The 25900-nt window shown below is 37.0% G+C and overlaps 1 pseudogene; it reads left to right on the top strand.

The window, feature by feature from the left end:
* The window catches only part of LOC140231143 (scavenger receptor cysteine-rich domain-containing protein DMBT1-like), a 31997-nt pseudogene extending 14276 nt beyond the window's left edge, over positions 1-17721 (top strand).
* The last annotated feature ends 8179 nt before the right edge of the window (positions 17722-25900 follow it).

Raw genomic sequence — 25900 nt, 5'->3', positions numbered from 1 at the left:
TGTTCAATCTGTGTAAAAGCACCACATTCGGCTTATAATATTCAAACAGATTTTGCTAATGAGCCTTTCTGAAATCTGGCGTCTTCTCCCGTTGCCATAGCAACATCAAAAAAAAAATCGCGTGTTTCCAATGATATTATACCAATGTTCAAGAAAAGTGCCTCACTTCATAGTACTGGAATTCTATTGCACTAAAAGTTATTCCCTTATTTCTTCTCATGTTGCCATGGTAACACATTGTTTTTGAAAAAAATACCTTTACTCATTTTACAGTAGCAAAGGTGCCAAAAGTGACTAAAAATTTATGGACTTACAGCCACCTGTTCAAATGCAATCGAAATGGGGATGATAAACAATCTCTGTTGCCATGGTAACACTTAAAAGTTCTGGAATCTGCCATGTATTTATAATGAAATAATGTAAAAACTTGAAATAAGTGTCTGAAAATATCTCTTTCAGTTTAAAGGTTTGTTTGCCATTAGCATCTTGGTTATACAAAGTCACATTTCCCCTAGGGCATGGTGATTGCTATAGCAACGACTTTGCAGAAATATTGATAGAACAAGAGCACTGGCATCAACCGTAGCTTATATCACTATAATACACAATGCTCCAACTATGGCTCACTGAAACTAAAACTTAGTGGTCTAGCGTTTACTATGATGCCTGTTTAGCAATCACGAAGCTCCAAATATTTTTCCATACTCGCTTGAACATCCATTGAACGTTCAAACGATGTATGTATACAATAATTAATATAAGAACAATAATTTCTGTATGAAAGGAAATTATTTTCATAGGCCTGGGAGTAGGCTGGGACGTCGTCCTAGCCCCGAACCCCAAGCTGTAATGCGCTTGCATGATTGTCAAAATGATTGTGCATCTTATTTGACGGAATGACCTATAATTCGAACTTTCATCCTCAAATATAAAGAATATCAACCTGAGAATCAACCTTTCTCAGTTATGATAATTATGGACAAATACAATGTGCAGCGTCATATACATCCCTTTGAAAAAAAAAAAAAAAAATGCTGCAGCGCCCATGGTTAGAGGGATGGCATAGTATTGGTTGAGGTGAGGATTCAGCATTTAACATTTTGCGAGATACTTAGAAACTGTTTTATGAAAAGATAAAGAGCATACAATTCTAAGGGGAGTTCAAAGTTTATCTGATAAAAATCGGTTTTGAAATGGTTGAGATATCGCAAAACAACCTTTTATCAGAATTGCCTGATTTTTGGATATCTCAGCCATTTCAAGACCAATGTTTTATGAAATAAACTTTGAATTCCTCCTACAATCATATGCTTTTCCATACTTCATAAGAGGTTTCTCATCACACACACACATCATCATCATCATCATCATCATCATCATCATCATCATCACCATCATCATCATCGAAAACACGTTGGAAACTCAACCGAAACTGTACCATCCTTACAAGATCACGTTTCTTGCCATTTCCCCTACCCCTTCCCCTGCCAGTTCCTCTTGGCTCTGCTGCAGTGTATATCAGGGCAACCCCCCCTCCCCTCCCCCTCCCGACAATAACCCCCGGCTAGTTACTTGTTAGTGATAAGGTTAGAGTAAAGGTTAGGGTTAGGGTTGGGTTCAGGGTTATAGGATTACGGTCAGAATTAGGATTAGGGTTAGGGGAAGGGGAAGGGGAAGAGGAAGGGGTAATTGCCCTAGACCCCCTGCCGCAGGTCATTTCATTATCGGATTGATATGAAATGCTGATACCGCGGCAACAACACTTTTCACTGTGAATCTAGTAATAATCAAAGTTGCCCTTCGTTATCATCACAGTTACCATTGATAATTATAGCCATTACTACTATTAATGATACTTTTTAGTCTTATCAATACGCATTAATCATTCTCTGTATTAGTCTCATCGTCGTTACTGTTATTATCATTAAAAATGTGAAGGTGTCTGAAGGTTGGATATAGAAAAATCACACAGCCCCCTATGCCCCTGGATCGTTGCTCAGGCTATTGTTCAGACTGAATTAAAATCAAGATTCTTGTTTATGCCACTTCGTCACGCAACACGACGTGCTTCAGCTGAAAATATACACGTGTATCATCCTCCCCGAGACAATATCGAATTTTCATTGCGTGATATCCAAGTAGTTTTTTTTTTTTTCCTGATTGCGACAACTTATTTTATTATCACAGTGAGAATATTTCATTTTCAGAATTACGAACCTCATTTCATTTGCGGATTAACGAGCCTTATTTCAATTTCGGATTAACGAGCCTCATTTCATTTTCGAATTAACGAGCCTTATTTCAATTTCGGATTAACGAGCCTCATTTCATTTTCGGATTAACGAGCCTTATTTCATTTTCGGATTAACGAGCCTTATTTCATTTTCGGATTAACGTGCCTTATTTCATTTTCGGATTAACGAACCTTCGGAATATCGAACCTTATGATATATTCGGATTAACGAACCTTCGGAATAACGGACCCTATTTTATTTTCGGATCAGCGAACCTTCGGAATAACGAACCTTCGAAATAGCGACGCTTATTTCATTTTCGGATTAACGAACCTTCGGAATACCGAACATTATTTCATTTTTGGATTAACGAACCTTCGGAATACCGAACCCTATTTCATTTTCGGATTTACGGGCCTTCGGAATAGCGAACCCTATTACATTTTCGGATCAACGAACCTTCCGAATAACGAACCTTCGGAATAATGCCACAAATGTTCGGATTAACGAACCCTTTTTCATTTTCGGATTAACGAACCTCTAGGTATAGGGAATTTGCGTGTTTCGGATCAACGAACCTTCGGAATAACGAACCTTCGGAATAACGAACAGCACCCAGCCCCATCAGTGGTTTAAACACTGTTATCCTAGGGGGCCCTGCAACAGAATGACAAAATATAACAGTTCAACAAACACAAAATAACAAATCAAGGACATTCCTTTTTACATCATAACATCAACACAATATCAATACTCTATATAAATGAAGAAATGCAAAATTAATCCTTGACGATAATAATACACAAACAAACTGTATTGAAGAGAAAACATACACAATATATTGTAAAATCATCTATTTTCAATACTAGTGCCTTCCTGTAATATACTCCTTATTATTGATGCTATTATATATTAATAGTTTTTATTTTGTATTGTATTGTATTGTATTGTATTGTTTTGTCTTAGTGTTAACTATAATTGTTACCTTGTAATTGGGGGAATCTTTAACAGGTCAGTGTTCTTTGCTTCTTCCTTCACACTCTGTTTTGCATATTTGATTTGATTTGATTTGATTTATTTCTGCTTAATTCCTTTACATCAGGTATGATTATGTACATGTCATTTATGACAAGCAGTATATCGACACATAGTTTTTAGTACAATTATACAAGACAAATACAAACAGCTTATGGAACTTAAACAGAAGGGTCTCCAAAATAAGCCGAGGCTTGACGGTATGGAGACTATATGCTTACCTACTCTGGATAGAATAGGGAATAGAGAAAGAGAGAAATAGGGAAGGGTAGGGGGAAGAGGGAAAGTTACAGAGTGTATGTGTACCACTCCAACTACTTTACAATAATAGTAATGGTGATAAATACAATATGATAATGATATTAAAGTTTACACGTTCAGTTGCCTTTGCCGGAGTAATGACAGAATATGCACTATGAAAATAATAATGTGTGAATACAAAGTATCCTATACATATTGTTATCTGATATGGAATGAAATATATCGTGCTTATTTTATGTACGCAGTAATGGTAAGGCACATCGTACACATACATATACATGCTCATATAATATACATGATGTACCTATCCTATACATACATATATATTCATATTCATAATATGGATAGATGAATACATCGATATATGTATGCACACATACATGCATCATGTACCACGTACATACAATTAAGGAATCAGAATGTTATCCTGGGGAATACTGCTTAAGGAGGTGAAGTTTTACAGCCTTCTTAAATGAATACATATAGTGGTCATGTTTTTAATTTCGATGGGAAGGGAATTCCAAGTGTCAGGGCCGGAGCGTCTGATAGAATGATGCGCGAGTGCGGTTTTGGGGTTAAATAAATGTAAATTTGTGGATTGTCTAGTTGGATAAGAGTGAATCTCTGAATTTGACCGAAATATTCTGTTGAATATTGGAGGCAAGAGGTTTGACTTGAGACAAAACATAAATACAGCTTTTTGGAGAAAATTTATGTCATTTATCTTAAGGGATTTAAGCTGGAAAAAACAATGGGTCGGTGTGATCTCGAGAGCGTGCTCGACTGCACACTCAAATTGCTTTTTTCTGTAGAAGAAGTATACGGTCTGTGTTACATTTGTGGGTTGCCCAGATAATGTTGCAATACGATATATATGGTAAGATTAAGGCATTATACAGGGTAAACAATATACGAGTTGATAAAAAATACTGAAGCTTAGCTTAGCAGGCCAACGTTTCGGGATATAGGCAAAATGATGTGCTTTACATGATCATCCCATTTTAGGTTTTCATTTATATACACACCGAGAAATTTATTAGATATTTTCCTTTCAAGAGATATACCATCAATGAACAATTCATATTCATATTCATATAATTGCCATATGTTGTCCTGTATTTTCATTTTTCTTTACAAGTTGTGCAACTTGTGGAAATGAAACGAAATGAAATTGTGAATATTCAACATTCAAATACATTAAAAGGAAAATTTATAATGAGGTATTGAATTTCGTTTTTACCAGCCTAGTGCAACGATACTTTTTATTCTTTAATCACTCCGAGACTTGCACCCCCATAAGAAAAGACGGACAGAGAGACTCTGCATATAAAAAAAAAAATAAAAAGAAACAAATATCAACTGTGTATCCCGACTCCACACCCAACTCTAACACAGGACTAAAGTAAGTGGAAAAGTATACAAGTGTCTCACACATCTATGAATCACATAATACCGGTTTAACAAAAAATTGAGACTTACGACTAAGTGTGACGACCATCATATTATCTTAACAGCATATAACGTGCTTTGATTTGTTCGTAAAATATGAAAATGAGAAAATTTATGAGTCCTGAAAATATTAACTTGTATAATTGAAAACGAATTAGGAGCTTGTGTTTATGACGTTCTCATTCACTAAAAACGACTGATGATTTTGGAAGTAATTATTGTTCCGAAGGTTATTGATTAGACAAGATATGATATCGAAAATGATCATCTTTTAGTTAGTTCAAGATAATTGAAAGGAAACTAAACTTTGCAAAACAGAGATATGGAAGTAAGAGAAAACAAAGAAAACAAAGATATCTAGAGAGAAAGAAAAGAATGGAAATGCCTGGCAGGGATTAGGTACACGAAGACTAGTGAAAGTTGTATAGCAACTTAAAAGGAGAAGCAGATATTGGGCTTGCGAGTAGTTTCTCTATTTATAGTAAGGAAGCTCGTTCAAAATGTTAAACTGATGAGCAAAACTCTCGTTAGAACAAGAAATATGTAAAAAAACATGGATCTGTAGTGAAATCAAAGACATCTTTGCCCCCGAGAACAACTGTGCTAACATCCAAAAATCCTCCTACGCTCTTTGTCAGTACTTTAAGGTTTAAAGTATTAGTCAATGTCAGTCTGAAAGGTAAACAACTTGCTAAATGCTCGGAGATTCTCACTGGCAAGTTAACTTTCATACGGTCATTGGAATGTTGATGGCAAGTTTGCTGATGTTGGTTGAAGATTGTATCGTTGTTCTGATATTGGTAAAATGTCTACAATTATGCTGTCATAGCTGTCAGTCCTGGACTCTGGAAAACATGATAGGCCTTATCGCTGTGTTTCAGTAGGTGTTTTAAAATTCTAAGTCATTGTCAAGCAATGAGCAAATAAATGCCACACCACCTAATTGGATTAAACGACAAACATAATTACGCATTTTTAATGAAAGTCTTCCATATTTTGGGGACTTGCTGCAGGCATTGCTCCCTCATGAAGAGATATTGTAAACATTCTTTTCTAATTTTCACCATTCGAGCATCTTGAGCAGGTCATCGTCTGAGGTCTGATCGCTCAGGGTGAGGTTTCTATGAATTGACGTCACAAATGATTAAGTTGGTTGTCTTTTATTAGAAAATATTACCACGCGTTATAACAAGACATCAGTGTCAGCCAGCTGTCAGCTGCAAGCCTTTATATGATCTTATGCAGATTCTTTTCGTTTTTTTACTGTGTTGATTTGACGACGTATGCCGCTTTTCAATACAATCAACCCTTGTACTCCCCATTGCCATAACTGCACAAGTCGGGTGTTAAATACGAAACATTGAGCTGGAAAAATGTTCGGTGCTCATTTCTAGTGTTAAATTAACATCCCCGGGTGTCACTATAAGATACGAAACTAGATAAAACTTAGATATGTAATTAGTTACTGTCTTCAATTTTGAACTTTAACAAAACGAAAAAAAAAAAAGAAATTACCGATAAAGTACTTGATTTATGGAAACAAAAGTTGTGAACACATTTACACCATGCAGTAACACCAGTTGGTGTGGTCTCCTATTGACACTGGGCAGGTGTTATACCATTGACATTAACACCAGCAATATCAAATCAACACCATGTAGTGTCATATTGTTGAATTAGCACCAGCGCTGTGTCAAAAATATCACGTTGTCAGCTACAGTGTCAAAATCAACACCACGAAGTGCCACGTAAACACTTTTCAACACCATCACAACATACTTTCCACACCTGTCGGTGTAATCCTCTATTGACACTTGATCGATGTAAGATTGAACACCCATGATTGAAAATCTAACACCGATCTTTTTGCAGTGTTCCGATTTCAAATGTAAATTTATGCATTTCGTATTACATTGTTATGATTTAATTGTACTTGAAAAAAAGAAATGTTTGTTATAAAGTTTGTTTTAAGGTTTGTTTGTCTGTGATAAAATCTAATGTGAAATATATTGAGTTGAATTTGCTTTTCTCTACTTTTTTTCTAAATGGCGATCTTATTGGCCCTGACATAGGCTATACTGTGATGATCCTGGCCTTAGCTTTCTATTAGTCCTACCTTGCACGACTGTGGTGTGAACATGCCTGCTGTCATCATGGCATTGAAAGCACAGCATCCATCATAGACGTTTGCTCTTCTGACGCTACGAAACAAGAATGTTTGAAGTGTGTGTAGGTCTTGCGTCACCGACAGAGCTAAGGTTAAGGGTCTAGACACATATCTAAGCATCGGCAAAGATACATTGACAGTCATGTATAAAACACACACACGTACGCACACACACATACACACACACTCATATATATGTATGTATACGTATATAATTATATGTATACATGTATATACATATACATATAATACACACACATATAATATATATATATATATATATATATATATATATATATATATATGTGTGTGTGTGTGTGTGTGTGTGTGTGTGTATACACATATGTAATGCAAATATATAATAAGCACATACAAGATAAGTATTGCATTGTAAGTTAATATTAACATGTTTTATGATTATTGTCGTGGCGGAAAACAGCTCAGTGCTACTGACAATCGACGCTTTATTGGGTTGAGTCCAAAGTTTGTTTACTTGCTACCTTTGCTGGATTTTTTTTTTTTCGCCCACTGACGTCAGTCTTCCAAAAGCGATCATAACGACAGTACTTGCCTTCGGTCCATCATTTCACTTCCCTGTAAGGCTGAGCCCATTGTTGCTCTTTCTCAAGTACATTGACGACACATAACGCAACATTTTTACATTGGTTCTACTGGCCGATTCTAAAATATCTGCTGATGTCTGAGGGCTATCCACATTGGACTGTGCAGAGTACTATCATGGCTGCTCGGGCAGCTTTCGCGGGTCATGCGGTTACGGTTTTCGTATTTTTCATAGTCTTCGGAAATGCAGTGGCGCAGTTAGGTGAGTGCAGTGGGAAAAATGGCTGCCTTCGCGCCCTTGCCATGTGAATGTATACTCGAGGAAACATTAGGACATTACACCTTTACGTAATAAATGATGAGGTGTGCGTAGAAATACCCAGTCCTGAAAAATCATTTCATGACTTCCTCATCAGAGGACCAGTATATTTGTCATGTTGTGTGCAGACCTGAATTTGAGTCCGTTTTCTTCCTTGTTCGAGAGGATAAGCCACTCTGATATCCTCTGGTCTTTTTCCTTTGTCAAACAGTCAATGTATCAAAGCGTGTTGCGATTCGTTCAGTCTTTCATTTGATTTCTGTTATTAATTTGATTTTCAACAATAAAAAAAGAAAAGAAAAAAGAACTGATTAATCGCTTGCCATGCAGCCAATTGGTTTACTACAAAAAAAAAAATCAAAATGAAACTAGTTTTTAACCTTTATGTTTCCTATATTTTTTATTTATCACTGATGCCCCCCATGTATGGAAATATGCGAATTTTAACATTTTTCCAGTGGTTTCTTACAATTGCAAATAAATGAATGAATGAATGAATGAATCAATTAATTAATAAACAAATAAATAAATGAATAAATAAATAAATAAATAAATAAATAAATTATTGATACAAGGAGAATTTTCGTCTGTTTTTTTATACTATGGTTCTAATACTAAATGCTGTCGAAATACAAAGAAATAATGCTGAAATGTGCTAACCTATAAAAGTGATCCAGTATAGGGTAAATAAATAAATAAATAAATAAATAAATAAATAAAAAATAAATAAATAAATAAAAAAACACAAGTAGAATTTTCGTCTGTTTTCTATACGATGGTTCCACTACTGGATGAAGTAGAAATGCAGAGAAATAATGCTGCAATCTGCTAACCTATAATAACGATCCAGAATAGATAAATCCGACTTTAAAAAGTTTTAGATTCTAGCGGAATTTCAGCAAAGGAAAATGACAAATCTGTTTTTATGGTTGTTTCATTGTACACCTGACGAAGATTCTGCCATAGGAGCAAAAACCCAAGCCCCCTTATGACTTGATAACAAAAATGAATCCAAACTACACTGAATTAATGTCCATTAAAGACGGCCAAATTTTGAAACGTGTAGTGATATAAAATGATAACAGGAAGCCAAGATTACCGTGATAGCAGGCTGGATCAATTCATTTTCCAATGTAAAAGGCTATAAACTTTACAGTATCCTACTGGTTTCCGGTCATGGCCAGTATTATATTAGTAAAACCCATGTACCCCCCCCCCCACAACACCTTTTCTTTTCAATTTAGAATTCTTGATTATACGTCGTCTTGCAATCATACCAAAATAAGCAAAACAAAACTCCACGAAATTCAATTATATGCCAAGAGATTCGATACACAGGACCAATCTTCTTCCCTATTGTTATAAAAATGTCATTTAAAGTTTCAGAACTCTCCTTGTTAGTACTGAATGGTCTCAATATCGGATTCGAATTGAAGAGTGCTGTTGTGGTCTTGGATAAGGTTATCGGTTGACTGATTTGAACTTAAAAAAAAAAACAACAGGCACCTAATCTTTCAATTTTTTTTTTTTTTATATTTTTTTTTTCCAGCCATGTGGCAATCTTATGCTTTCTGGTTCTCATAATTATGTTGTTTAATGAGCGTAAGAATTATTTCCAGTTTTTTTTTTATATCTTGCATAACCGTTCAAAAATCATACGAATGTAAATGCGCCTCTGTGTGTGCTTGTATGTGTGAGTGTGTGTGTGTGTGTGTGTGTGTGTGCGTGTGTGTGTGTGTGTGTGTGTGTGTGTCTGTGCGTGTGTGAAATTTATCCTGCGACATAACAAGACAAAATCAGTGTTGATCTTTTTGTTTAATGTTAGGTCATGTTGAGGAATGCAGCTGTTCAACACATTTGGTATGATAGAGCGCGCTTTCAAATGACATGTGAATATCAACGGAGCTCGTCTTACTAGACTTAAACATTTTATCGCATGATACATTCCCCTTCATATGTTTAGCGGTTACGGTACTCATCTACTCTGAATAAAGACAACTCGATTAGTCCTTTGTGATGAAAGGCATGGGCATATTCGTACATTTCAACCAGTTTGTGTCCTATTGCCACGGGGATTGCACGCTCACCGAACACACTTTCATTTCATTGTCTATTGCATTTGACTTGTTTAATACCCAATTGCTGCACATATCCTTTGAAAGTTATTTAAAAATCATAAACATTCGATTTGAAGCGCATTCATTTCCCACGATCATTACATTACATCAGAACAACAATATCCGTACAACATGGTTACTAAAAAAGGGCAAAAACATATCATATTATGTAATGATCAACGATTTTTTTTCACCAGTAGTAAAGATAACGTACAAGGTGGTGGTGAAAAAGGACTTACAGAAAATTATAGTAAGGTAGAACCCCCCCCCCCCCCAAAAAAAAAAAAAAAAAATGGAAAAAAATAATTCGGCATGTACATGTAATTAAGTGATAGGCCTACATACCATACAAAAGCACGTGTATGTATACATGTATAATGTATATAACATATATACATAAATACGTACATGTATATGTATATATTGCGTATATGTATCTGATTTTATTCACTAATCTTATACACTATTATTTTCTAAATATGATATAGTTACAGATAACGATTATAAATAAAGTGCCATATAAACACAAGACACAATGTCGTGCTATCATCAAAACTTTTTTTTTTTCATAAGCAGAAGATACAGTCCGTTTGGTCGGCGGAAGCGACAAGTTCGAAGGACGAGTCGAGATCCTTCGTGGCTCCCAATGGGGTACGGTGTGTGATGATAGCTGGGGCTCGAACGATGCGCGGGTGGTTTGCAGACAGCTCGGCTACGGGGACGCCATAGCTGCAAAGACAAATGCCTACTTCGGCCGTGGGAGTGACAACCAACCCATTCTTATGGACAACGTGGGGTGCAGCGGGTCTGAGAGAATGTTGGCTGACTGTTACTTCTTCGGATGGGGAAACCACGATTGCAGCCATAGGGAGGACGCAGGAGTGGTGTGTTCGCCCCCTGGTAAGTGTCTCAGAAGAATCACATCAGCGATAATAAAAATGAGATTTGTAAGGCATGCTTAATGTGTATCATATGCAATGTTAATGCAATAGAATCATACGAGGAAAATAAGAGTTATTACCATTGATATAAAGATGAAATAAATCCTTTTGAGTTTTTGCTGACGGTGCTTGTAGTGAATTCAGAGTATGTTTGGTTGCCTGAAATATTAAAAGTAAAGTGTTCTAAGTTGCGAAATTTTAGTCTCTCCCTTCCCCCACAACAACGACAGCAAGAACAAGAACAACAGCCAGAAGAAGACAAACAACAATAAGAAAGAAATGCCAAATTTTCCACCTTGCGGTACCTTCCTCTTTGATAGTACGCTCGACCTGCTTGGTCGCTTCGCTCTCTTTTGAAAGATTCACTATTCTTTTCACCCTCCTACCAAAACAGATTATAGCCGTAATCATCTCCCTCCTTCCCCCCCCCCCCCATGAGACATTGATACGGAAATCATGGTGGTGTAATTATTTCTCCAAAAATTCATGACGTCACTCACAGCGTGCGGATGCTTTTATAGACCCAATTGCTTTGTGCAATCTAGATCAATGTGTTTGTTGGCAAACCTAAAATTTCGCATCATGTTTCATCCACAATTATATGTCCGTTTTTATAATAATAATAATAGTAATAATGATAATAATAACGATAATGATAGTAATAATAATGATAATGATAATAATAATAATGATAATAAATGAATAAATAAATAAATAAATAAATAATGATAATGATACCAATAATGATATCAATAATATATGACTTTTATTGCGCCAAAAAAATCCATCCCACAATGTAGAGTGCTCAGGGCACATAATAGCGACACACTTCGACTACACCTTGTAACTCCCCAATATGATGCATATTGGCTCTTGTAATTTGGTTCGTACTACATAATGATACATCAACAATTTTAACTTTCAAGGTTAAGGCTTTGAATTAGGTGAAAAACAAATTCAAATATTGCATTAATGATCGGTTCCCTGAAAAAAAAAAATCTAAAGTGCTCTATGATGCGATTTCCTTACTCAAATTTTCCAAATTTTATATAAATGCATGCCATTAGCAAAAATTGATGCATGTACTATGTTCCTCCCCCCCCCCCCCCAAAAAAAAAAGAAAAGAGATCACATCATTTATCGCACTACAAACACTGCTGTGATTCAGGTATTAAAGTCCATAAATCGTGTACACCCCATTCTAGCCAAAGACAATGCATTATTACACTGCTGTAGGAATTACGTGGATTGGCATAGTTTTCATGACATGTATACTTACACGTTGCCTGTCCCCCAACACGTGTATTTCTGTATCATGTTCCTTTAATTTGTACTTTTCCCCTAGCTTACGTCAGAACTGTTTTCCGTATACAAAATATACATGTATGTGCTTAAATATACCTATCGATATTATATATTCAAAATGGACTGGAGCTGATTTCAGGCCATCAACCTGTAACTATCGATTTTGATTTCTTTCTTCTCGCTTTTTGTGTGATTGTTATTGCCATTATTGTTAGTGTTTTTGTTTTTTTTTTTGTTTCTTCAGAGGATGGAGCAGTCCGCCTTGTTGATGGATCTGGCAGTCACGAAGGGCGTGTGGAAATCTTCCACGATTCGGAATGGGGTACTGTTTGCGACGACTACTGGGGCTTGAATGACGCAAATGTCGTGTGCAGGCAGCTCGGCTTCCAGAGCGCCCTCTACGCGAAGAATTCGGCATACTTTGGCAGAGGTCGAGAGGACCAGGCCATCTTTCTCGATAATTTGTACTGCTACGGAGATGAAGAGGAGCTAAGTGAGTGCAACAGTAATGGCTGGGGAAATCACGACTGTAGCCATGGCGAGGATGCAGGGGTGATATGCACGCATGACGGTAAGCCTAGTGAGGGATTATCATTTGTCTTTCTTGTCTTTGTTGTGACCTGGTAGTAAACGTCATTGCAATCTTAAAGGTGGGCCCATACCATTTGAGTTTGCGTATTTCTTTCACAGCTGTCAGTGGGTCTTCAAAGGGTCCAATGAATTGTTTAAATCGGTACCTCACCTCTTAATTTTCAACATGTAACATACTAATATGCTTACAAATAAAACTATATTTATCAGAACATATACGAGGCCTTTAAATTCGTAGGGTAATGTTCGAGGCTATTTCACAAAGCACGGAACAGGAATCATTAGGACTTTTGAATTTGTAATGAATCCAAAGGCATTAAACTGTAAAACATAACAAACAAGAATGCGCTCTAAACACCAGCAAATCAGCTGAGTCCCACAATAAAAACAAAAAAAAAGTTTTGGGTGCAAATTCACGAGGACTACAATACTTTGACCTTATTTATGTAACATATATATATGTATAATCATATATTGGTCTTAAAGGGGTATTACAAATTTGAATAATCTCTTGTAAGTATTAACCATGATTCCAGCATTGAGTCACATATTTCCCCAATTGTAATTAAGTTTTAAGTAAATTGTAATTAAGCACTAAAAGATGATGTTTTGGATATTTTTCTCTTTGTTAATCATATGCTTACCGTGAGCCAGCTGAAGAAGGGGAACTCCGACTTGTTGAAGGAACGAAGTCGTCCAAAGGGCTACTGGAAATCTACCACGGGGGCTCCTGGGGTAATATCTGTAACACTGGATGGACCGTCAACAATTCAAAGGTTGCATGCCACCAACTTAGGTATCAGGAGGTGGACGCGATTCAATGGTACTACAATTATGGATATGGCCCTTTCCACTTGTCAAACGTAAGCTGCTCAGGTAACGAAGATGAGCTTTCGGACTGCGCCAACGTCGTGTGGGGTGAATACAACGACTGCCGGTATGAAGTGGGTATATCATGCTCCTACGTTGAGTCTACGGCATTTCCACCCACCACCACCTCAAACGGTAAGCGGGCAACAACATGCAATGAATTTTGTTCCTTATGGGGAATTTGTGATTGAGTAGATAGATTCTATGTTTCATCTGGCTTACTTTGGCTCATTGAGAAGCATTTGACTCCATAAAATCAAACACGTATTTCCGAAAAAAAAAGACAGAGAGTTCCCATCTAACTCCAAACTTGCTCCAGAAATTACATGTTGTCATTAATTCTTACTTACCCTAACATTAAACAGCGGAAGAAGGCGACCTTCGTCTTGCTGGCAGCAGTTGGTCGGGCCGCGGACGAGTTGAGATCTACCACAACAACGAATGGGGTACTGTGTGCGACGACGGATGGGGCCAGGATGAGGCAGAAGTAGTTTGTAGACAACTCGGATTTGGAGGTGTTATCTACTTAAGCGAGTCTTTCGGGCCCGGAACAGGCCCCATCCATTTAGATGACGTCAGCTGTGTGGGCACCGAATCTCGTCTGTCGTATTGTTCCCACGAGCCCTGGGGCTCGAACAACTGTGGGCACAGCGAGGATGTCGGTGTGCGGTGCAGCACTTACACTTATGGTGAGTATGAAAACGTGAACGCGACTTGTTGAAACTATCTTGGTTGCCTTGTTCTGCCTACAGGGCGCAAGAAGGGGACTTATCATAAATCATCTATAGGAGTCCTGATTGAAATGGATAGACGCCTTGGCCCTGAAGGAATTTTCATAAGTTGCCTCTTGCCTTCTCTTTTGGAGCAACAGCTGATGTAAGAGAAACCCCCTCCATACCGCAACTGTTAAAACTAGTAAAAGAAAATTTATGCGTCCCCTCTCTTCTGTGCTTGTGATTTTTTTTTTCTTCAAAACAACTTTCCGAGACTTTTTTTTTCGGTCTTCACTCGTACTACCTGCCGGAGCCAATTAAGCGATAAAAAAGGTAATCGTTAATATTTGTTAAAACGAAAAATATATGTTCCGGAACTCCGGTAGCCATTCCAAATGAATAAAGAAATACAAGTATGCTTTGAATTGACATCTTCGGCCACAAAGCATTTGTACTTTCCGTATTTCTTGAACCTGTCACGATCTTGGAGATCTCATCAATTCTGCATAAAAAAAAAGAAATGGGGCGGTGCACTAAAAATACAAGAGGTATCGCGCCTAGGCCATTTACACGCATAGTACGACTGGTCGCCAACCTCAAGCAACAAAATTTCTGTCGACCATCGACAACCAAGCGGCAAAAAATATGACGTGCAAAAGATTGGCAAATGGTCCGCAAATGGGAGGCAAATGGTTTGTGACTTTTGAAGACAGCTAGATATTACCTGCTGATTAGTTGCTGAGTTTCGTTTTGTGTCACCAACAATTACTACACGATTTAATGTTGTAAGCCCTTGGACACATACTCTAGAAAAATGTTTCCAGTAGGGTATTTGTTAAGTGGTACATGTAAACTGACAGGCAGCCACTAGGCAAATGGTTCGCAACCACATTTATATAGCAGACAATGGGTTGGCAACTGGTTACCGATCACGCAACCATTCTACGACCGCTTAGTGACCAATTTACGACCCGTCACCGGTAAAGGTTTTTGATGGAGTATTGCAACCCTCCAGCTGACAAATACCAGCTTGTATACTAGTGATAACCATTTGCCGACTTCCAGAAAATAAAATATAAAAATAAACAACACTACAAAAAATTGCCGGCAAGAGGTCGTAGAATGGTCAACAGTCTGTCTTCACTTCTATGTGACTATAGGGCTTTAAAAGAGTTTTTTCCTCTTCCATTTCATCCGTGGTACTACGCATTCGTTTGGCAGTCACTAGTATAGGCTTCTTCATTCTTGGCTTTGAACATTTGTTGAAAGGACTGCCAAATCAAAAGCTTGCCGTTTCTGAGAGCAGTTATCACTTACATTTTGTTAACTGGTTAATGCACCTCTAAATCACTTACATAATATGCATACTATGTAAGGGTGCTTCATAGCGTTATTCATTTATATCTGAGTGAGTTTGGATAATCAATCATCGGCAAATTATGACTTTTGTTTTAAACTTAACTTTTGGCCACAACTTGCATTTTTTCCCACGACAATGTTATCGCCGTAGTCAACGAGGGCGATGTCCGTCTCGTTGACGGAATTTCCTCAGACCGTGGTCGAGTGGAGATCTATCATAACAACGAGTGGGGCACGGTGTGCGATGACGGCTGGGGTGAAAACGAGGCAGAGGTCGTCTGTCGCCAGCTTGGTTACTCCAGCGTCGCCTTTGCCAGGCAGTACTACGGTCATGGGATCGGGCCTATCCATCTTGACGATGTGTCTTGCAGCGGATACGAGTGGTCACTGTCGTCGTGTTACCACAGGCCTTGGGGTGAAAGCGATTGCGTCCACAGTGAGGATGTCGGAGTCCATTGCTCATACTCTGGTGAGTTCCCCTTGCTTCGTAGGCATTATTCAGGATGACCTGTCCCACACAGGTGGTACTCTTGGCATTCTTTTATTCTCTCCAAAATAACTGATGGAATAACAACTTACTATATGAATGTTGTAGCTCAGTTCAATTCGATGCAATGCAAATAATATCTTCAAATCATGGGGTGGAACACCCTCGTCAGCCGAAAGCTGGTTTTCACAGGGATCCACAAAGGTCTTTCTTTCTCAAGTCGTATAGACACCATTTCTAAACACACGTTTTGTAGTGAGCAATGGTAACCACGTTCACTTTTTATGAAACATGCAAAATAAATGCGTAATAACACTTGGTTAAAAACGCGAATGAAATTCTCGGTATGATCTCAGCTGTGCTCTTGAAATTTATGATTATGAACATTATCAGTCCCAATTTATTCATGTGAAGCTAACGATGGTTTAACGATGACATATTTAGATCCACCTTACGCAGAAGAAGGCATGGCTGGATGGCTGATTGGGGTTATCGTCGTGTGTTCAGTATTTGGCTTCACTATCGTCCTCACTATCATTGGAACGGTGTGCTCGGCATCCAGCCAGAAACGTCGACGCCAGTCACCAACCGTGTTTTCCGTCAGCGGGAATCCCACCGCCGCCACCGACACGGCAGCTGCCCGCGGTGGCGTTGGAAACTACCCAAGGCAAGACGCACCTCCCTACTCTGCACCACCACCCAGTTATACCGCAGTCATGTCCGCGCCGAGTAGCAACGGTGTGGAGGGTCCTCAGAGGTACCTGTACGTGCCGTATCCACAAGGCCAACCATCTTCTCCGGCAGTGACAAGTCTTCCTCCTGTAGATTGTGGTCCCGCTAACACTGCAGCTGCTGTATCCAGTGTTACGGTCAGTTCACCGACTATTCCTAGCGGCGGTTTTCAAACCAATGATTGGGGCGTTCAGTTTGGGGCAAATTCGAATGACCAACAAAATCAAAATTCAAAAGCCTAAATCTTTCATTAAACTTAAGAATATGGTCTTGAGATTCCATTATGAATAAGCCAGTTCAGAGTTAGCTCATGTGCACATGGGTACAAAATGACCCTTTTTTCAGTTGATTAGGCTACTTGCAGCTTGCCCGACATAACAATACGTGGAATTCTTCAATCACGTTCGAACAAAGGATGGACTTTCGTAGACCAGATGGCCATAAATGTCCTTGATCAACACAGCCATGTGAAAGCATCCATAGCATTATTTGGCGTTGAAGGTATTAACAATCTTTTCATATTGATATTGCCAAATACCTCTTTTGCTGTCAGGTTGATGTGTTGGAAAGCACAATTTAGAAGGATACTTAAATGATCATTACGTAACAGATGCTTATCTGAGAGAATTTCAAAACCAACTTGCCCTGTTGGTACAAAACAATGACCCTTTTCTGCTCATGCGCAAAGTCGAACTCAGAACTGGCTTATTGAAAGTGTTCCTAAAAGGGTTCAAATCAAAAGTGTATAAGGATACTTGAATAATCATTACGTAACAGATGCTTATATCAGTAGATTTCAAAACCAACTTGCCCTGTTGATAAAAATTACCCTTTTCTGCTCATGCGCAAAGTGGAACTCCTGGAATGTGCAAAGTGGAACTGGCTTATTGAAAGTGTTCCTAAAAGGGGTTAAATCAAACCTGTTTGCAAGCGTAATTCAAATGAACCCTGGTTTCCTCGTAGTCAGCGTCCCAGAAGTCAGATACTTAATGAAGAAAATTGTTTCCTAACAGGATTTTGTTTACCACTTCAAGAAATACCTGCACTGATGCCCAGCACTCCAAAATACTGACATGAAGAGACACTGAAGAAAAATAAAAAATAAAGAAAAGACCAACATTGCTGCGCACAACATTGCTGCGCATCCCTACCCCACTTTAGAATAATAAAGTATACAGATGTACAAATATACAAGTTTACAAGTGTATCATAATGTCCATGAATTTTGAATTGCAAAAATTGGGATTTACAACTTAAACTCTTATGATGCGAGTACGACTATATTATTAGCTTAACATCATATAGTCTGGAATAATCTGTTGATGACAAATTATATGTAGACATAAATAATGATGATCTCTAAAAATGATGAAATCTGGAGAATTAGAAGAGAAAATAGATTGAAAGGTAAAAAGAAATGAGTCCTGGAGAGAGTAGAAGCATTATAGAAAACGAGATTGAACCTTTTTTTTTAAAGACGTTATCTTTTCCTTAATTGAATTGATGGCATTGGATATGTTGTCACGAATAAATAGTCATTATACCTAGAAAAGATATGATATAAGAATCATAATCTTAGTTGCCTCAAGATGAATAAGAGCATACTCAACATTGACCAGAAAAAGAAAGGAATAAGTTGAAAGATACCGAAGAACCAGACAGATATCTGGAGAGAGAAAAATGGAAATGCCTGGCAGGGATCAGGTACGGTTAATTGTTAATTGAGGTAATTGAAGTGATAACAATTCTAAAATAGAAGCAGATATTAGGCTTGTTGCTGTTGCCAGCGAGTAGTTTCTTATATATTTCAAATAAGCGTGTTTTGTTATATTAAAAAGTAAGATATTCTCAAAAGTATTAGAAAGAAGAATGGATCTTAACTAACAAAAAAAAAATATTTGTACTCGAAGTAACAGTGCTAACATGCAATATTCCTCTGACACAAATGTCTTTTCCTATTATCACCTGATTATTGAAGCTTAATCAGAAAATCTCACTTGCCAAATACTTGGAGATCGTCACTGGCTGGTTACCGATCTCGTTGGCGTTTTGTGTTACGGTTTGTATCGTCTACACTATCATAGTAAGTTGTCAGCCATAGACTCTGGAAATGATAGCCTTTAATCACCGCGTTGAAGCTGTAATTCAAATTCCAAGTCATTCTCAAACAATGAGGCAATCGATGCCACAAAACCTTGCAACTGATTCTGTTTAACATTGTATATATCGTGCATGTTAGATGCACGGCTAAAGCTGGAATCTCACTGAGCGGCGAACGTTTGCGAACGTAGCGAATTTGAGATTCGCCAACTTTTCTGGCGAATGTATGCGAAAAATCAACGTTCGCTTCTGCCATTAGCGACAGTTAGCGACTTTTAGCGATGTTTAGCGACAATTAGCAACACTTGAGCGAATGTTTGCGAAAGTGTTTGCCAAACACAAGTGGCGACTATTAGCGACTATTAGCAAACGTTAGCGACAGTTTTACAAATGTTAGCGACACTTTTGCAAATATTAACAACTGTTTGCTAATCCCTTGCGACAATTTGCGAATGTTTTGAGACCTGGAAAAGTACCAGGCGATTATGTATAGTTAGACCCATAAAACGAACGTACAACCTTCCACTGCATTCATATCTCTTGTGACCACCGTTCAAGATGGATTTCAAAAATATGGAAATGAATTTCTGCCGAGAAGAGGCTCAAAGTGCTACGATCCTGCTTTGCCTGGCTGCTGCTACAGCTATCCTGCAGCTTAAGAGAAAGAAGATGAAGATAAACAAGAAAGGAGGAAGAAAAGAAAGACAAGACTGTTTGGGTCAGAGAGTGGTTGTTGAGGACAGACTTTGGTCAATATGAAAATCTTTCGCAGCAATTATGTGATGGAGATGTCAAGAGCTTCAAGAACTTTCTTAGAGTGGAACCTTGCCTGTTTCAGGAGCTTTTATATATGAACCATATGGTTACTTGTTCGCTAGCAGTGGCGAATCAAGTAAAAATGTCAGCGACACCGTATTACGACCGTTTGCGAATTTTTACGAGTGTTTTGCGAATGTATGCAAGTGTTAGCGAAAATAGAAATTCGCAAAGAAATTTTGAACATGTTCAAAATTTCTCTGCGACAAGAAAAACTGCTTGCGACAATAAAAACCGTTTGCGAACATTTTTGAAACTGTTAACGAGCCTTTTGCAACCCTTTACGAACCCTGGCGAAATCCCAAAATTCGCTACGTTCACAAACGTTCGCCGCTCAGTGAGATACCCCCTTATCATATTTTTTTAATGAGACCTTTGCTTTTCACATGTAGTTCTTTTACTTTTTTATGGTGGGGTGTAACACACTTTATTTTTCGGCTTGTTGCATGAACTTGTCCCTCATTTAGCACTATTGCGAATTTTTTTTTCTCATGTCCACTATATAATTATTTTGGTACACAAAAAAAAAAAAGATTATATATTTCTCCATATGGGGTGCAGAAAGCTAACCCTATATAGAGGTGCAAATTTTATTGCATCCTATATTCTGGTGACTTTATCGTCCCATAGGGTGTAAAATTACAACAGTAACAATATGAACCATAATGGGTGCAGGTATGGGATGCAGAAGGGGAACCCTGTATAGAGGTCCATATTTGCACCGTATAGGATGTTGAATATAGGGTGCTAAATAAGAACCCCCCAAAAAAGAACCCTAGATAGAGCCGCTGGTGTTACAAAGATGTGAACCAGTAAGGGTGCAAATTTGTACCTTCATTTTTGTTCACCCTATGGGGTGTAGAAAGGGAACCCAATGTAGGGGTGCATATATACACCATATATGGTGTTAAATATAGGGTGCAAAAATAAGCACCCCTTTTTGGGTGAAAATAGAACCGTACATGGAGCCGCTGGTGTTACAACGATATGAACCCTTTAGGGTGTTAAATAGAACCGTAATCTCTCTGTGTGTACTTGGACATCTGTAGCAGTCCATTGTCTAATATCAGCATGGGGGTTTGTGCGAATTAACGTAACAAAATATACAAGTTATTTTCCTTTCATCAGGAGAAACAGTGTGTATAGCAAAAAGTTATCCCACATTACAGGGCTACTATTTCATAATACATTAACTATGGAATATTGGATGTGAGGAAATGAAATATCTCCCTCTTTCAATTGGTACCTAAATATGTTGACAATGTTGAATTGATCACTGTGGCATATTATGATATAATCTGCCTTTACTCCCCACTGTAAAAATGCTAATGTTGTGTTGTGGTTTTTGTGTTTTTTTTTTTTTTTCGATTTCATATGTATGTTTATACATTTTGTATAACACTCATTTATTGTAATTGTATTGTATTTGAAATAAATTTGTTTTGAAGTGAACTGAATGAAAATTGCTTTTCTGAAAAGAAATCTCGAACGTCCAAATAGTTAAGAAAATTCTGTGACTATTTCTATGCATTTGTGAATCTGTTATTTCAATAATGGCGTGTGCGAGAAATAAAAAAACAACAACATTTATTTTGTTTAAATCGACATTGTTAACACTACAAAAACGCCCGGAAACGGTTTGCTTACAATTTTAAAAACATCTTTTAAAAATACAATTTCACTTTGAGCCATCAATCATGAAATAAGGCGTTTTCATGAAAAGTTACATTGCCCCGAAGTATTTTATATAGTACTACATTAGTCCGCCTGTTAGTAAGGAGGTTTTAGCGTCATAAAGATATATATATATATATATATATATATATATATATATACATATATATATATATATTATATATATAAATTGTTTTTTAGAACAAATAAATATGATTTCTATATCTTTGTAAACAAAAGAAATATAAACAAAAAAATATGACTGGAACGGAGAGAAAGTCAGAAAACCCTAAGGTTATAGGGTAGGAATAGGGGTTCGGTGTAAAAATGGCAGAGGTAAAAATGGCAGAGGTAAAAATGGCAGACGTAAAATGGCAGAGGTAAAAATGACAGAGGTAAAAATGGAAGAGGTACAGATGTCAGAGGTAAATAATTATGTCAGTGGTAAAAAATGTCAGAGGTAAAGTTGTCAGTGGTAGAAATGTTAGTGGTCAAAATGCTAGAGATAAAAATGCCATTGATAAAAATGTAGTTGAAATGCAAGAGGACGAGGTAAAAGTGACAGATTTTTTTTTTTTCTTCATGTTTCTGACACCTTTCTCGCAATACGCGCTTTTCGTGCCTTCTGAAATAAAGCACGGGGGAGACCGGGGAGAAATGGGACACGGGGAGAAATATGGGACACTCAATGCATGTAACTTGAAAAATGCTTGGCCAGTCAACAATCCAATTATATCAGTAAAAAGATGAGCCTCGGTACACCTGAAAATGGACATATTAACCACTATACAGCTCTACAGGTATCTTGTCAGTAAAATATCAAACTTACTATAGGTCTGGTAGGTCCTATAATATGTTAATAGGTATTTTGATAAGTGTGCAAACATCTGAAAATAAAATTGCTTGATAACAGACATGCAGGTATGAAAAATTGGCAGGGATCTTTTACTGTTTCTGTTACCACTGGGAGAAATTTAATAGGGCAGTGTTACATTTCTCCCCGCGGCACATGTAAATCCTACTTTGGTCATGATGGTTATCCAATTTCTATCCAGGTTCTCTCATTTCTCCCCGCTTGATGTCCCATTCCCCAAAAATTAGGGGTTAAACAAATCATTAATTACACGAAAATGTTTTATATATAAAGGGGTATCACTAAATACTCTTAGTGGGGCAGCTTAGCAAACCTATTGTGCATTTTGTGATACAAGCACCAAAATTAACATATTGCAAACATTTTCAGATATTGGCCCACTTGGTATTCTCCCTTTATGTCCGCCATATTGGATTTCAAAATGGTCGCCATTTGAAATCTACAGTTGTGATTATCTCTGGGTCTAATGGTGCTATTGACCTGATTCTGGTATATTCCGGGTTTATGCCCATGCTTTGGGGAACAGCTAAGTTTGAAAAGCATCAAACATTTACATTTTTTCGCCTGCGGATTCGTTCAACAATGACTGAAAGAAATCCCATGGCAAACTATCAATTTTTACTCTCACTGGAACAGTTTATTGCTAAAGTTCGTCTCCAGTTTTAAAAGTCATAAGTTTGTAAAGTGACCACAAAGTATTCATTAAACTTCGAGATACGTATTTGTTTTTGCGCCATGTGATACTTGAACAATGTAATAAAATATTTTGCAAGAGCTTACTTATGTCTACAGATACATCTGCTGTAGTTTTTTTTTATTTTTGCGTTTTGTATATATACTTCTACATTATGTCGTGATCAGGTCTTGTGAGATAAATAGGCTCCTACGAAACCTGAATGTGAGAAAATAACATAGAACAGGTGAAAAATTAGCGGTTTGCTTCGACTATGTCTCCTTCACTTCTTTACACTAAACAGTTCAAAAGATGAAACATAATGACAATATACTAGCCTGGACGTGAGCGGAATTCGTTTGTGTATAAAGAGTATGTATGTGAGAGTATGTATATCTGCGTATAGAAGTATATATATCGTGCGTGTGTGTGTGTGATAACTTCATTGGAAAAAACAACGTACAGGATTATACTGTTTAAGGGCTTTGCAGCATTGTTGGAGCCCCCTTATAATGATAGATAATAGTAATAATGATAACAACAACAATAATAATAATAATAATAATAATAATAATAATAATAATAATAATAATAATAATAATACTGAATAATAAAAATAATTTCCCATAGGCCTACTAGGCTGTCAGCTGGTTTATCATTCCTCTGAACAGACAGATTACGCCACTGCACTTGAATCAAACTCAGAATAATGAGAGTGCTCTAATCTTTTTAAAACATAATTCAATAAACATTCTTCAAATCTGCAGTTTGGATTTGATAATTCGATAAATACAGTTTGCTCTGGCTAGGTTATCATTCAAAACCTCTTCATGCGTTTATCTCTGACGAAATTGCTCTCATAACTTTTTACCTCTGACATTTTTACCTCTGCCATTTTTACCTCCGCCATTTTTACCTCTGCCATTTTTACCTCTGCCATTTTTACCCCTGCCATTTCTGCCTCTGACATTTCTACCTCTGCCATTTTTACCTCTGCCATTTTTACCTCTGCCATTTTTACCACTGCCATTTTTACCTCTGCCATTTTTACCTCTGCCATTTTTACCTGGCATCATGAAGGTTTATATTTCATTTATTTCATTTCCAACAACATTTTCATACACAAAATAACACAACATCAATGCAATGTGGTAACAAAGAAAAATACGTGAAGTTGACAATACTACGCATCACAAAAGCAAAGTAAACAATGAAAATTGAAACTAAAGTTGCAGGAAATGGAGGAGACATGCTAAAAAGCTAAGCTTGTATTTTGCAGTCTCCTCGTGGACAAAAAGACTAAATAACATCAAAAAGCAATTAGCTAGACATAATATATCGGTGTACAACACATACAGACCTATGCATATAAACAAACAAACAAACAAACAGACGGACAAACAAACACAAGCAACCTCTCTTGTAAAGAGAAAGATAGAGAGAAAAAAACAAAACACAGTAAAGGAAAAAGAGGAAAAGAGGAAATTATTTTGAAAGAAGAAACAGAAAGAGACAAGAGGACAGGGAAAGGCGAGAAAGGAGAAGAGATGAAGGGTCTATACCAGCACACGCGAGGCACATGATGCGGTGGGTCACCGAGGTATATGTACATAATGTAGGAAAGGAATAGATAAAAGAAAAGAGTGAATATAACGAATATAAAAGAGAGCTCAGAATTAAGGCTAATTAAAATATAACTCATTCAACTATATAAGAATTTATGAACAACTTCTTCAGTTTAAATGTGAATGTGTTTAAACTTAGAACTTGTTTCATACTATTATCGAGAGTGTTCCAAAATTTGGGGCCAGTAAAAGAAAACATGGATTTAGCAAACATAGTCCTAGTTAATGGCAAATGAAATGAGTTGGATTGCCGGGTAGGATAAAAATGAACAGATCTATTTTTAGTGAACATGGACTCAAACACAAATGGGAGAGAATTATTGGTAAGTTTGTACATAAATTGTCCTAGGTGTAACAAATACAAATCCTTAACTTTTAAGATATTGTTTTCATGGAATAATACATCAGTATGACTTCTCCACGATTCATTGCAAATAATGCGAAGAGCTTTTTTCTGTAACAAAAGTAATCTTTCCAAATGAGAAGAATGTGTGTTTCCCCAGGCGAGTATACCATAATTCAAATAAGGTAAAATCAGAGATGAATATAACATCAAAAGAACATTTTTGGGTAAACAAAATTTAACTTTATTTATAACACCTATATTTCTTGAAATGATACGGCTTATGGAATCAATATGTAAATTCCAAGTAAGTTTACGGTCAATAATCAAACCTAGGAATTTAATTGAAGAAACTTCTTCGATAACTGTATCATTCAGATATACATTTCTAGGTACATTTTCTAAAGAGTTACTAAAAATCATACATTTAGTTTTTTTGATATTTATGGACAATTTATTTGCTCTTATCCATTGAAGTAATTTATCCAATTCAACATTTAAAACATCAATTAACATATTAGGATCAGAATGTGACAAAAAAACATTAGAATCATCAGCAAATAATAGAAAGGAAAGAATACTTGATGAATTCGGCATGTCATTAATGTAAAGGATGAATAAAAGAGGTCCAAGCAAACTTCCTTGAGGAACTCC

The sequence above is a fragment of the Diadema setosum genome, chromosome 7 (assembly GCF_964275005.1).
Source record: "Diadema setosum chromosome 7, eeDiaSeto1, whole genome shotgun sequence".
In the NCBI taxonomy this organism is placed as follows: domain Eukaryota; kingdom Metazoa; phylum Echinodermata; class Echinoidea; order Diadematoida; family Diadematidae; genus Diadema; species Diadema setosum.
The sequence above is the reverse complement of the archived record's forward strand: the minus strand, read 5'-3'. Positions and strand labels throughout refer to the sequence as shown.